The 12623-nt window shown below is 39.7% G+C and overlaps 1 pseudogene; it reads right to left on the reverse strand.

Moving 5' to 3' along the window:
- Positions 1–7986: 7986 nt before the first annotated feature.
- Positions 7987–12623, reverse strand: part of LOC123934614 — a 67832-nt pseudogene continuing 63195 nt past the window's right edge.

The raw sequence follows: 12623 nt of genomic DNA on the forward strand, positions 1-12623 counted from the left end.
CTGTAAAAGCCAAAAATGGGAAGATAGAAAAAAGATCATTAGTTGCCACAGATTTGAATTTGGGTGGGTTGTTGCAGAGAGGGGCTAGGAATGAATAGAAGGGCCACAGAAAATTTTAGGGCAGTGAGAATATTCTGTATGATATTATAATGATGGATGCATGTCATTACATGGATGTATTTGTCCAAACCCATAGAATGTACAACACCAAGAGTGGACTCTAATATAAACTATGGACTCTGGATGATGACCATGTGTCATTGTTGATTCATCAATTTTAATAAATATGCTACTTTGGTGTAGAATGTTAATACTAAGAGAGGCTATGTATGTGGGAGGCAGGGGATATATGAGACATCTTGGTACCTTCTCCCCAATTTTTCTATGAACCTCACACTGCTCTAAAAAAAGTCTGAATTTTAAAAATGTATCCATTTTGCCCTCAGTCTTCAAAGATACTTTCTCTGCACAATTCTTATCAGTAGTTACTTTCTTTTAATATGTTGAAGATATTATTCACTTCCTCTGCCTTCGATTGCTGCTGTTGAAGCATCAGCTATTAGTCTAAATGCCACTCCATTGAATATCATCTGTCTTTTTTCCTGGGCCAATTTTTTTTTGCCTTTCTTTTAGTCTTTGCTGTTTTGCATTTTCACTCTGATGAATGTACGTGGGAATTTCTTTTACTTCTCATTTGAAATTGGAGGACTTCTAGAATTGTGGCTTATGTATTTCATCAGTTCTAAAAATTAATAGCCATTATATCTTTACTCCCTCTCTACTGTCCTTTTGGAATTCTAATTAAATCATTGTTAGACCCTTTTACTCTATCTCCCATGTCCCCTATGTCTTTTGTATTTTCCATCCTTTATTTTCTCTGTGACACCTTCTGGATAATTTTTTCTGACTTATCTTCAAACGCACCCAATTATCTTTGTATTCATGAGTAATTTATTAGTTTTATGCATTAATCCATAATATATCTATATATGCTTACATATATATACATATATCCATCCATATTCATATTCATATCTACATCTATTTATTTATATACATATATTCATTTCTAGAAGTTCTAACTGGTTCTTTTCCAAATCTGATGTCACTTTATAAGGTTTTTCTGTTGGCAGTGATATTTTCAGTTCACCTTTTATTTATTTAAACAATGAAAACATAGTTGTTCTACAAACCTTAACTAATAATTCCACATGTGGAGTCTTGGTGGATCTCCCTGTCATCTGTTCTCTCTGCTTATTCTCATGCTTAGTGTTTTTTTTCTTGTGTGAATAGTACTGTTTGCTGTTAAATATCACTGAAAACATATTTATATGGGGGACCTTGGTGACTTGGTCTGTTGAGCATCCAACTCTTGAAATCAGATCAGGTCATGATCTCAGGGTCATGAGACCAAGCCCCACGTTGGGCCCCATGCCCAGCATGGAGCCTGCTTGAGATTCTCTCTCCTTCTGTCCCTCCCACCTTCTCTGCTCCTCTCTAAAATAAATAAATAAACAATAATAATTCAAGTAATATGAAAGATGCAAAATACACAAAAGAAAACACGCATTTGCTTAAACCAAATATCTAAGGACATTGTTCAAGATCACTTCAAACTAAATTCAATGCCTGAGGGTTTTGTCCTTACATATTTTTTCCCCTTTGGCATTCCATAAGATGTCGATTTCAGCTAAAAATACACCCAAAGGCCAATTCACTTGTGCTTCACCCTGCCCCAATAGTATAACCTTTTGGGATTTCTGCTTATAGTAGTGACAGTCTCATCTTAGACTCTCCACCTTAGGCAGGACATGTCATCCTGGCTGTTAAAACTAAAGTTTTAATTTTTTCCGGTTGACAAAGGTCTTGAGTGGCCTCTGGGTTCCTTTTACCCATCTGGGTTCCTACTTTCCTTTCAAGTTTGCCCTAGAAATTACTATCTTGTCAGCTTTTCAGTGCTTTTAAAAAAACATTTTATTTTTGCATTTTATCCATAACTTGAAGTTGCTTTTCTGCAAAAAGGTTGGTCCAAGTCACTTACCCTGCCATTAGTAGAAATGGAAATCAATCCATAACATTTACAAGAAAAGTCCCATTCCAGATTGGAATTGTGCAGTGCCTGATGTGACATGGCTGCGATAGATATTTTTATTTATTTTCACTTTATTATTGTGGGGAGAGGGTACCCATTCCAGTTTCTGCGCACAACTATTTTATTTTAGGGGAAGAAAATGAAATATTCAGTAGGAGTCTGTCTTTTGGCGTCAGCAATGAACAGATTCTCTTCCCCATCTGTTAGTGGGGGGGAGGGTCAAAAACATTTTCTTTTTCTCTATCATTTTCTCTTTCCAGACATATTTATACAATTTTACAATTTCCTTTATGTTGCAGGGTATTTGTTAGCAATTCTCAAAGGGACCCTTATTATTTTGTGCTTACAAGTTTTTATTATTTTTCCTTCTTTTCTCTCATTTGGATGAGGATAAGAATCAGGTTTTGTAAATAACTTTTTCTGGTTTGGGAGTGGGGGTGAAGGAAAGCTATCTTTCTTCCAGTCTTACTTGCACTCTTGTCCTATTATCCTCTTTTCTTACATTTAACATTTAAAAATTCACTGTCTTTATTTTTCTGGGCAATGTATGAAGTGCTGATACAGAAATTTCTCTGTTTTACAGTAATGGGATCGGATTCAGAAAATTTTTCTAAATAAATAAGAGGATTATAAGAAGTTTCGAAGAAACTACAAGTCAGACTTTTTGCAACAACTGGATTATCTCATCTATTAATAAATCCAACTTCATCAAGCAATAACTTGCTGCTCTCTCATTATAATCAATGTTTAAAGTGTTCCTCATCTTGTCATTCATGAGTCACCCCTATTGGAAGCTGCACCTGCCTAAGGGTTTTGTGAAGAAGGGAGACTCCACCCTTTTACACCTACACTGAGTGAGCCAAAAGTTGATGCTTGAAAAGAAAAAGGAAAAGATAAGTAACAGGTCAAAATATAATAACAGAGGCTGATAAAAACCAAGACTTATCAAGCAGAAGAGAATTAAATAAATTAAAATTATGGGGCGCCTGGGTGGCTCAGTCATTAAGCTTCTGCCTTAGGCTCAGGTCATAATCTCCGGGTCCTGGGATCCAGCCCTGCATCGGGCTCCCTGCTCAGCAGAGAGTCTGCTTCTCCCTCTCCCTCTGCTGCTCCCCCTGCTTGTATGTGCTCTCAGTCAAATAAATACATAAAATATTTAAAAAAAAGAAATAAATAAGTTAAAATTGATAATTACTTGAGATTATTAAAAACTATCACTTCATTATAAGATGTATATGTCTACAAAGAACTTTGGACCTCCAGTTTTCCAGATGCGATGTTGTAGCTTCACTGTGGACACTCCTGATTTCCACTAAATTCAGTGATTCTTCTGAAACACATTCTCATCATCCTATTCTATCACAGGGTCATGGAGAAAGCTGCTGTAAGACATGTCATGAGAAAAAAAAAACAACCACACTGGAAAGCATCCAATTAAACAAAATCAATTCATTTTCTCCACTCAATAATTCCTGAGGTTTCAACATGGTAATATGCATAATGAAATTCTAAGAGGGAAGCTGGCATGTAGTAGTCCCTATTTATTGAGCATGTCTAGGAACAGGTGTTCTGTGGAACACACTTTGAAAAGTATGGATTTTAAGTATAGAATGAGAAATTTTAAAAAGAGGAACAGGTAGAGAAAAATCTATTTCTTCATCCTGTTGGAGGTTACATTACCAGTGAAGCCCTTAGAGTCTTTACCTCATTTCCTAATATTGCGGGAAATATTTATTATCCTCAGAGAACAGGCACAGAAGTCAAGTCACTTGTTGAAGATCATACATTTGTAAATGGCAGAACTAGGATTCAAGTCCAGAAGTTCTTGACTCATACCCTTGACAGTGTATCTCTTTTATGTAAGGAGAAGAAAAAATCTTGATGTTTCCATTACTTTTCAAAGAATAACAATTCTTTTAAGAAAACGTACATAAACACATAAATCCACACAAGTCACTGACAGTCTGATGGATGAACCATTCATGCAACCAGGGTTGGGTTGAATTTTATAAAATGCGTTTGAGTGTTTGTCCTGTAAAGACACTTTGATTAATTGGCCTAGCACACAGGTACAATTTAAAAGACTCTAACCTTCCACCTTGCCCAACAGGAATGAAAAAAATGCCTGTGGCATTCATTAAGCACACTAGTCTGCATGGTTTCCCCTATCATCTGGAGGGAGGGGAGCCCAGTTTTACTAGCAGCATCTCCCTCTTTCCTGCCTGTCCCTCATACATTTACTATCTTTCACATCCCTCACTTGGATTCTGTTCCAAGTTTCTGTTTCAGAAGTGATCATCAAGGAAAAAATTTATTGGTGGAATTCTTGTGTGGTTCATGTTGGACGTGAGATTTACAGAGAATTTGACAGGTACCGAGTTTCATTCCTTTTGAATGATACACTAAACATGCCCAGAGTTGTTGTGGATTGTTCCAGGAGCATACATACCAGGATTCGTTAGGACATGATGTGTATCTGTGCATCCAGGTTAAAACGGTGTGTGCCTCCTCAAGTCTGATGTCTTCCTCAGGAAGATGGGGCTACTCAGATGCTCTACACAGCGACATGCACAGGATTCCTTCCAAGTTTTTAACGATTCATGACTAAGGATCCCAGAAGGCAGATTTTTAAATAAGTACCCCCCAAATAAAAGTACCCCCCAAGAAAACCCCACAGGTAAGAGGATCAATTAAACAAAATATAGAGCCCCAATATGACAATCGAAAGTCTTTTGAAGTGTTCATGAGTTTTTTATGACATATCATCCATGATATAACATACTCATTTAGCAAAACTTACTTAGCACATACTATATATGAGGCTTTGCTTTAAGGATCATCGTAACGCTAGGGCACTGGGTGGCTCAGTTGGTTAAGCAACTGCCTTCAGCTCAGGTCATGATCTCAGGGTCCTGGGATCGATCCCTGTGTCGGGCAATCTCTCCAGTGCATGTCTGCTTTTCCCTTGCTCTCTGTGATGTCTCTCGCTTTTGCTCTCTCTCAAATAAATAAATAAAGTCTTTTTAAAAATACAAAAAGACCATTGCGGGACTCACATTCTGGTGGAGGGACAGATGTCAACAGGTGTCAAACCATGACAGACGTGTCTCATCTATTGAAGTCCCACAAAGGCTGAAACCTCTCTCCCACTTCCAACTTTACTAACATGAAACACAATTGACCTCCTCCATTTTCCGTAGCCTGCTGTTCCAATACTACCATTTTCTCAGTGTGTCACAATGGAGAAAATATTAGGAAGTCCTGCCAAAGGAAAATAAACAGGTAATATGACAATTACTGATATGAGGGAAAATAAATCAGGGTCAGGAGAAGAATAACAGCGATGTGATTTTGTGTGCCTGGTAAAGACAATTCTCTCCATGGAGGTAATTTTTAAGCAAAGACCAGGATGAATGTGAGGAAGAAAACCGTTTGGATATTTATTCATTTACTTACTTATTTATTTGTTTTTAAAGATTTTATTTATTTGTTTGAGAGAGAGTGATTGGGAGAGAGAGAGAGAAAGAGAGAGAAGGAGCATGAGCAGGGGGAGAGGCAGAGGGAGAAGTAGACTCCCCACTGAGCAAGAAGCCCAACCTGGGGCTCCATCCCAGGACCCTGAGTTCATGACCTGAACCAAAGGTAGACACTTAACCGACTGAGCCACCCATGTGCCCTGCCATTTGGATATTTATAGTAGAACCTTCTAGCAGAAGGAAGAACAAGTGAAAAAACCCTGAGGAATGAGCATGTTTGGCATGCTAGAGAAACACTAAGGAAACCAGTATATTTAGTGTGGAGGAAAAAAGAGGGAGAGTGAAACAAAATGGTGTAGATGTAGGCAGGATACACTAGTGAATATCCTTTGGACAGAGGGACCATAACCTAGAATGAGCTTATGCAAACTCAGCAAGCCAGGATGGAAAGAAGCTAAACCTTCAGATAAAGAATGAGCTCCCCAGATCACTATAATATTCACCTACATCAGTATCTTTGTTTGTGTTAACCTGCTGCAATAACAGGAGTTCAAGTTCGTAACCCATGTTGGGTGATATGTATATGCACCAACAGTGGCTCTCACGAGACAATTTTTAATTTTTTTGGAAAGGTTTATTTGTCAAATTTTCTACAAAGGGCATGTGATTTTTTTTTACAATGAAAAAAGAAATTAACTTGGTCTTGAAAAATCAAGTAGAGGTCTACTCTAAGAGGAAAAGGCAATTCAGGATTCCATGCCAATAAAACACTTTGGCCAGTAGAACTCCCAATAAAGGTGGTCACAGATGTAGCTGTGTGTTCAGCCCAAGGCAGTTTGAAAGGGTGAAGAGGAGGGGCCTACAGGAGTGAGGCGTTTCTAGGCTCAAGTTCAGCCAAAGCTGGAGGCCTCTCCCTGTTGTCCTATCATAGGGCCCCTCTGAGTCAAACAACCACCATGTCTCAAGGGAAGCCCTGCATTTCACAGGACAGTGAGTGGGCTCAGAGGCCAGGAGGCTCAGACAGAAGCCTGGCTCAGCTTGTCAAAAGGCCTACTGATCCTCCTTCCCTGCTCACAATTATCCTATGGATTTCCATCTAGTGCATAAAACCCTAAATTTCCCACAGCTTCCCAAATCATGCATGATCTGGCCCTGGCTTACCTCTCTGGTTTAATTTCCCTCCATTCGCCTTCTTGCCTCCCAGAACTTTTACACCCTAAGGATGTTTGTTTTTTCCATCCACCTTCTGTAGGTTAGGTTCTCCTGAGTCAGGGTGTAACAGGCAGGGCGGTTATGAGGGATCAACATCTGTGGGAGGTTGGGAGGTTGAGGGCTCATTGAGGCGTGGGCAGAGGAAGAGGTCCAGGTGGCCATGCCAGACCAAAAGAGGCCTCAGGCAACCCTAAGGGGCAATCTGAAGACTGAAGGATCCTTCAGATTTTTGAGTTGAGAGAGGAAAGCCAGACCTGTGTACTGCTGCCTGATGGGCCACTTTATCAGGAGCATGGTCTTGGGGGAGGTGGTTCTCTATGGCCGAGGCAGCCCTTTGGGGGCTGACACCTGGATGCTGTTTGCAGGCAGCACTTCCCAGCAGCTAAGGCACCAAGATCTTCCTTAAAGGGGGATGTTATAGGTTGAACTGTGTCCACCAAAAAAGATCTGTTGAAGCCCTAGCACCGAGTACCACGGAATGTGATTTTCCTTGGAAATGGAGTCTTTACAGAGGTAATGAAGTTCAAGGGAGGCCATGATGATAGGCCCCAATCCAATATGACTAGGGTCTTTATAAAAAAGGGGAAAATTGGACACAGAGACAGACATCCACAGAGAAAAGACAGTGTAAAGAAACACACGAAAAACACTATGTGAAAATGAAGGAATAGGGTGATGCATGGACCAGCCGAGGAACCCCAGACTACCAACAAACCACCAGAAGCTAGCAGAGAGGTTTGGAACAGATTCTCCTTCATAGCCTCCAAAGGAAGCAACCCCGCCAACCACCTTGATCTTGACTTCCAGACTCCAGAACAGTGAGACAATATCCACTGCACCCTGGGAAACTAATACAGGGAGATTTGGGCGGCAAGTAATTACAAATACCACATCCTCCACAGCCCTGTACACTATGCAGAAATGACATGCTGTTGATTTTTCTTTTGACCACTTTCTTTTCTTTCATCTCTCCATGCTAGTTGTCTCTTTCTGATGAAGTGGTACAGAAGCATTGGCTCTGCCTGGATGTTTCTCAGTCCTTGATAATAGAACTCCACGCTCCCTAGGCCAGATGCCCTGCCCATTTTAGTACATTACTATATCTCTAGAGTTCATCACACAATAGGTGCTCAATGAAATTATGTTTGTGAACCAAAAAAAATTAATGGATGAATATTGAATATTCATGTGCATATGGGCATTCAATTACATCTGAAAGTCATCCAAGGGGAGCCGTTGAAGAACTGGGCTGGAATCAGACCTGGAAAAAAGAAACACATCAAATTTAGAAGCTTAGGATAGAAAGCTGTCTGTCTTATCATAGCAATGCCAGGGAGTGAGCTGAGGAATCTGGAAACAAGACCACATAAAAGGTTGAAAAAAAAAGAGTCATATTAAAGCAATGACTAAGAACCAGGTGCAAGGAGGAACATGAGAGTCTAGAAATACACAAATACTGGAGAGCAAGCACCAGGAGTCACACCCAAGCAAGTAACGAGAGAAGTGTGTTTTCTAATGTAAGGATCTTAACCAGAAACCAAGACGTCAGGCAATTCCATATGTCAGAAATACAGGCAGCAAATGGAGGACAGGAGCAGTAATGGAGACTTTTGTACTCTTGAAACTGAGGCAGGCCTGCAGGAGGCAGGAAATAAGACCATGGGCTTTAGAGTCAGACTTGGATCCCTCCACCAACCCTACCCTTTGCTAGTTGGGAGACCTAAATAAGGGAAGTCTGTTTCCTCTTGAACAATATACATATAAAAATGGCTATCCAAGTGACAGCAGAGTATCTACTAAATGTGACCTGCTTTCCTTTATATGTCTCCTGCGAGGTCCAGAGCTGTTTGTTAGGGGGGATCTGCATAGTGAACCAAAACAAGCATATTATCAAGGCAGCAAAGCTCCCCTCTCAGGGACATTCTTGGCTGAGGGAAACAAATGAAACCAGCCAACACAAGTGGTTCTAGCCTAGGGCCCATTCTAAGACCTGTTCTGGAAGAAATTTTCTAACATAGAGTGATATATATTTCTTCCTCTTCTCCATCCTGATACCTCCAAAAAAAAAAAAAAACCCATATTGACTCACATGTTCCTTCCCCTCATGACCAAGGAGCATATCTGTGTTCTTGACTAAGTCTAGCTTGCTGCCTTGGACTTAAAAGTTGCTCATAAACGTTGTATTATGAAGTGTTGGTCCTCTTGTATAGACCCCTGTTTCATAAACTTCTGCGACCATCAGAGTTGTAATATCAAGTGTATTTTTATTTCTTTCTTTAAAAATTTATTTATTTACTTGAGAGAGACAGACAGACAGACAGACAGAGAGAGTACAAGCAGGCAGAGAGGCAGAGGGAGAAGGAGATGCAGACTTCCCACTAAGCTGGGAGCCCAACATGGGGCTCGATCCCAGTACTTGGAGATCATGACCTGAGCTGAAGGCAGACGCTTAACCAACTGAGCCACCCAGGTGCCCCTCAAGTGTGTTTTTAAAGTAGTGCCTCTATTTTCACTTCTGGTCAAGTTGGACTAATAGGAACCAGATTTACTTGCCCTCCTGAAACAATTAAAACATTAGGAAACTCCATGAAACAAAGAGTCTCAAGATAGTAGACATGAGGAGAAGAATGATTCCTAAGACATGGGAAGCAAAACGAATCTGTGATTACCACAGCTGACTGCTTGGAGAGATTTTAGAAACTGCAGGGCAGTCACCCTGAGTTGAGGAGAAAGAACAAGGGGTTTAGGGAGGCCCAAGGCTGCTAGAATTCACAGAACAGAGTGATAGACGAGAGAAAACTGACCACAGAAAGAACTCCAAAGATTTGCAGAAGGTTCCCCTCAAGTACTCACATGAGCACTGATCCGTAGAAGCCTACAAGGAGACTATCCAAGGCTGGAGGAAGAGTCACTTAAAGGATTTGAGGAAGCTATCTTCAAAACTCACCCAGGGCAAAGAAGAGTTTTTAGTCCCACCAGACAAAGTAGAAAACTTCAGACATGGTGGGGTAGGCTAAATAATGACCCTCCACACCCTATCCCCCAGCACCTGTGACTATGTTGTGTCCCAGTGACAAAGGAGACTCTGCAGATATGATTATGGGAAGTGTCTTGAGATGGGGAGATGACCTGGATTATCTGGGTGGGTTCAATGTAAGCACAAGAGTCCTTATAGGAGAGTCAGAATGACATCTATCCCAACATATGCTGCAAAGACTACTATTGTTTTTTATTTATTTAATTTATTTATGTAAATTCAATTAATTACCATATAGTGCCTTATTAGTTTCAGAGGTAGAGTTCAGTGATTCATCAGTTGTATGTAACACCCAGTGCTCATCACATCATATGCCCTCCTTAATGTCCATCACCCAGTTACCCCATCCCCTGTCCCCTCTAATAATTCTCAGTTGGTTTCCTATAGTTAAGAGTCTCTTTGAGGTGTCTGAGTGGCACAGTCAGTTAAGCATCTGTCTTTGGCTCAGGTCATGATCCCAGGGTCCTGGGATTGAGCTCCGCATCAGGTTCCCTGCTCAGCAGGGAGCCTGCTTCTCCCTCTCCCTCTGCCTGCTGCTCCCCCTGCTTGTTCTCTCTCTCTCTCTGTCAAATAAATAAATTAAATCTTAAAAAAAAAAAAGAGTCTCTTATGGTTTGTCTCCCTCTCTAATTACATCTTGTTTTATTTTTCCCTACTATCCTTTTTCAGTTGAGATAGAATTCACATATAATATTATGTATGTTTAAAGTATACGATGTGTTTATTAGATACATTTATATATTGCAACATGATCTCAGCACCATAACATTAGTACATATGTCCATTCTATCACACCGTTATCATTTCTTGTGGTAAAAAAGATTTAAGATCTAGTCTGTTAGCAATTTAAAGTGTATAACACAGTATTGTTGACTATAATCACTGTGCTATGTGTGTTAGATATCCAGAAGTCATTTATCTTCTAAAGGCAACTTTGTACCCTTTGACCAGCTTTCTCCCAGTTCCTCCATCCCTGAGCTATGAGTTCAGTTTTTTTAGATTTTACATGTTTTTTACTTTTACTTTTTTAAAAGAGATTTTATTGATTTATTTGAGGGAGAGAACAAGAGAGCACAACCAGGAGGAGCGGCAGACAGAGAGGGAGAAGCAGGCTCCCCAAAGAGCAGGGAGCCAGACAATGGGCTCCATCCCAGATTGTGATCATGACCTGAGCTGAAGGCAGGCGCTTAACCAACTGAGCCACCCAGGCACCCCCCTCCATATCCTTTAGCTTCTACATATAAGTAATATCATAGAGTATCTGTCTTTGACTTACCTCACTTAGCATAATGCCCTTGAGGTTTTTAATGCAAAACTTTTAAAAACTGAGGGACAAAAAACTAAATAACTGATAGTATAATGCAAAAAAGACGTGAATAGATTATGTATACATATCCCTCAAACAGATCTTCTAACACACTCATAATTAGAGAAATGCAAATTAAAACAGCACTGAGATACCATTTCTCATCTATCAGACAGACAAAACCTAAAAAGTATGGCAACACATTTTGTTCTCAAGGCTATGGGAAAGCAGGCACTCTCATAGGTTGCTGGTAGGAATACAAATTCCTATAATCCTTCTGGAAGGAAATCTGACAATATTTCACAAAACTACTTACATGTTTACCTTTTGACTCAGCAATTCCAATACTAAGAATCTACTGCCAACGATAGAAAAATACATATCCACAAGGTTATTCTTTTCAGAGTTGTTTATAGTTGCAAAATATTGGAAACAACCTAAATGGCCATGCACAGGAGAGGGGTTGAATAAGTTCTGGTATATCAGCACAAACAAGTGCTATGCAACTGTTTCAAAACTGAAATGAGGAAGATCTCTATGAATTGATTTAGAGGGAGACTATCAAAGTGCAAAAGAGTATCTATAATATGAAACATTTCTTGTAAGAAAAAGGATAGAAGAAAATACATGGATATCTGCTCCTTTGTGCAAGATAAATATAAAAAGGATAAACCAGAAACCGAAGATGTTTGTCTCCTACAGGGAATGGTCAGCAAAAGAGGGGAAAGGAAGGAAGAATGGGAATGGGTTCATAGGGATGAGCACAGAGGTACACTTCTCTGATAATACTTTTTTGTGTAGCTTGACTCTTAGAAATATAATGTTTAAAGTTAGCAATTATAGGGAGATGTACGGCATTAAAGTGTAAAGGGTTACTCAGCACAGTGAGTAGCCCAAGTCCATCCAGAAGGACTGTACCCAATTTTGACATCATGTTACAAATAAATGTGCACTGGAAAATAAACCAAGGAACCACAGTATACCTTACAATTTTGTAAACTGTGTTTTGTGAATAACTTCAGTTTTCCCAAAAAGCTGATATATTTCACTACTTTGACTACATTGGTGTTCATTCTGAGTTGGCAGGAGTAGCCTAACGAACTGCCATTATGTTTTGGTACTAAGGGATGTACCTTTCAATATAGTTACTGAAGTGAAAAAAAAAAAAAGAAATATAATGTTTAACATATCCTCCCCAATAAATAACTGAACTAAACCAAGATGTGAAGGCAACCCAAAATGGAATATAAGCAATGATACCTAAGCGTATGGTCTAATGAATAACATAACCACACTGAAGGAGATTGGGAAGAAAAGTCCTAACCTAAGTATCCTGAGAAAAGAGTATTTTGACTGGTTATTGTAGGGCCAAAGACAAAGAGAACTGCATACCAACATTGTACTCTAGTTAGCACACCTGGTTCTTACAAGCAGGTGGGTTAACAATTCTGGAATTATTTTGTGAAATTTGGAGTTGCATAAATAAGTAAATATATTTTC

This window comes from Meles meles, chromosome X, assembly GCF_922984935.1.
Source record: "Meles meles chromosome X, mMelMel3.1 paternal haplotype, whole genome shotgun sequence".
NCBI classification, from domain to species: domain Eukaryota; kingdom Metazoa; phylum Chordata; class Mammalia; order Carnivora; family Mustelidae; genus Meles; species Meles meles.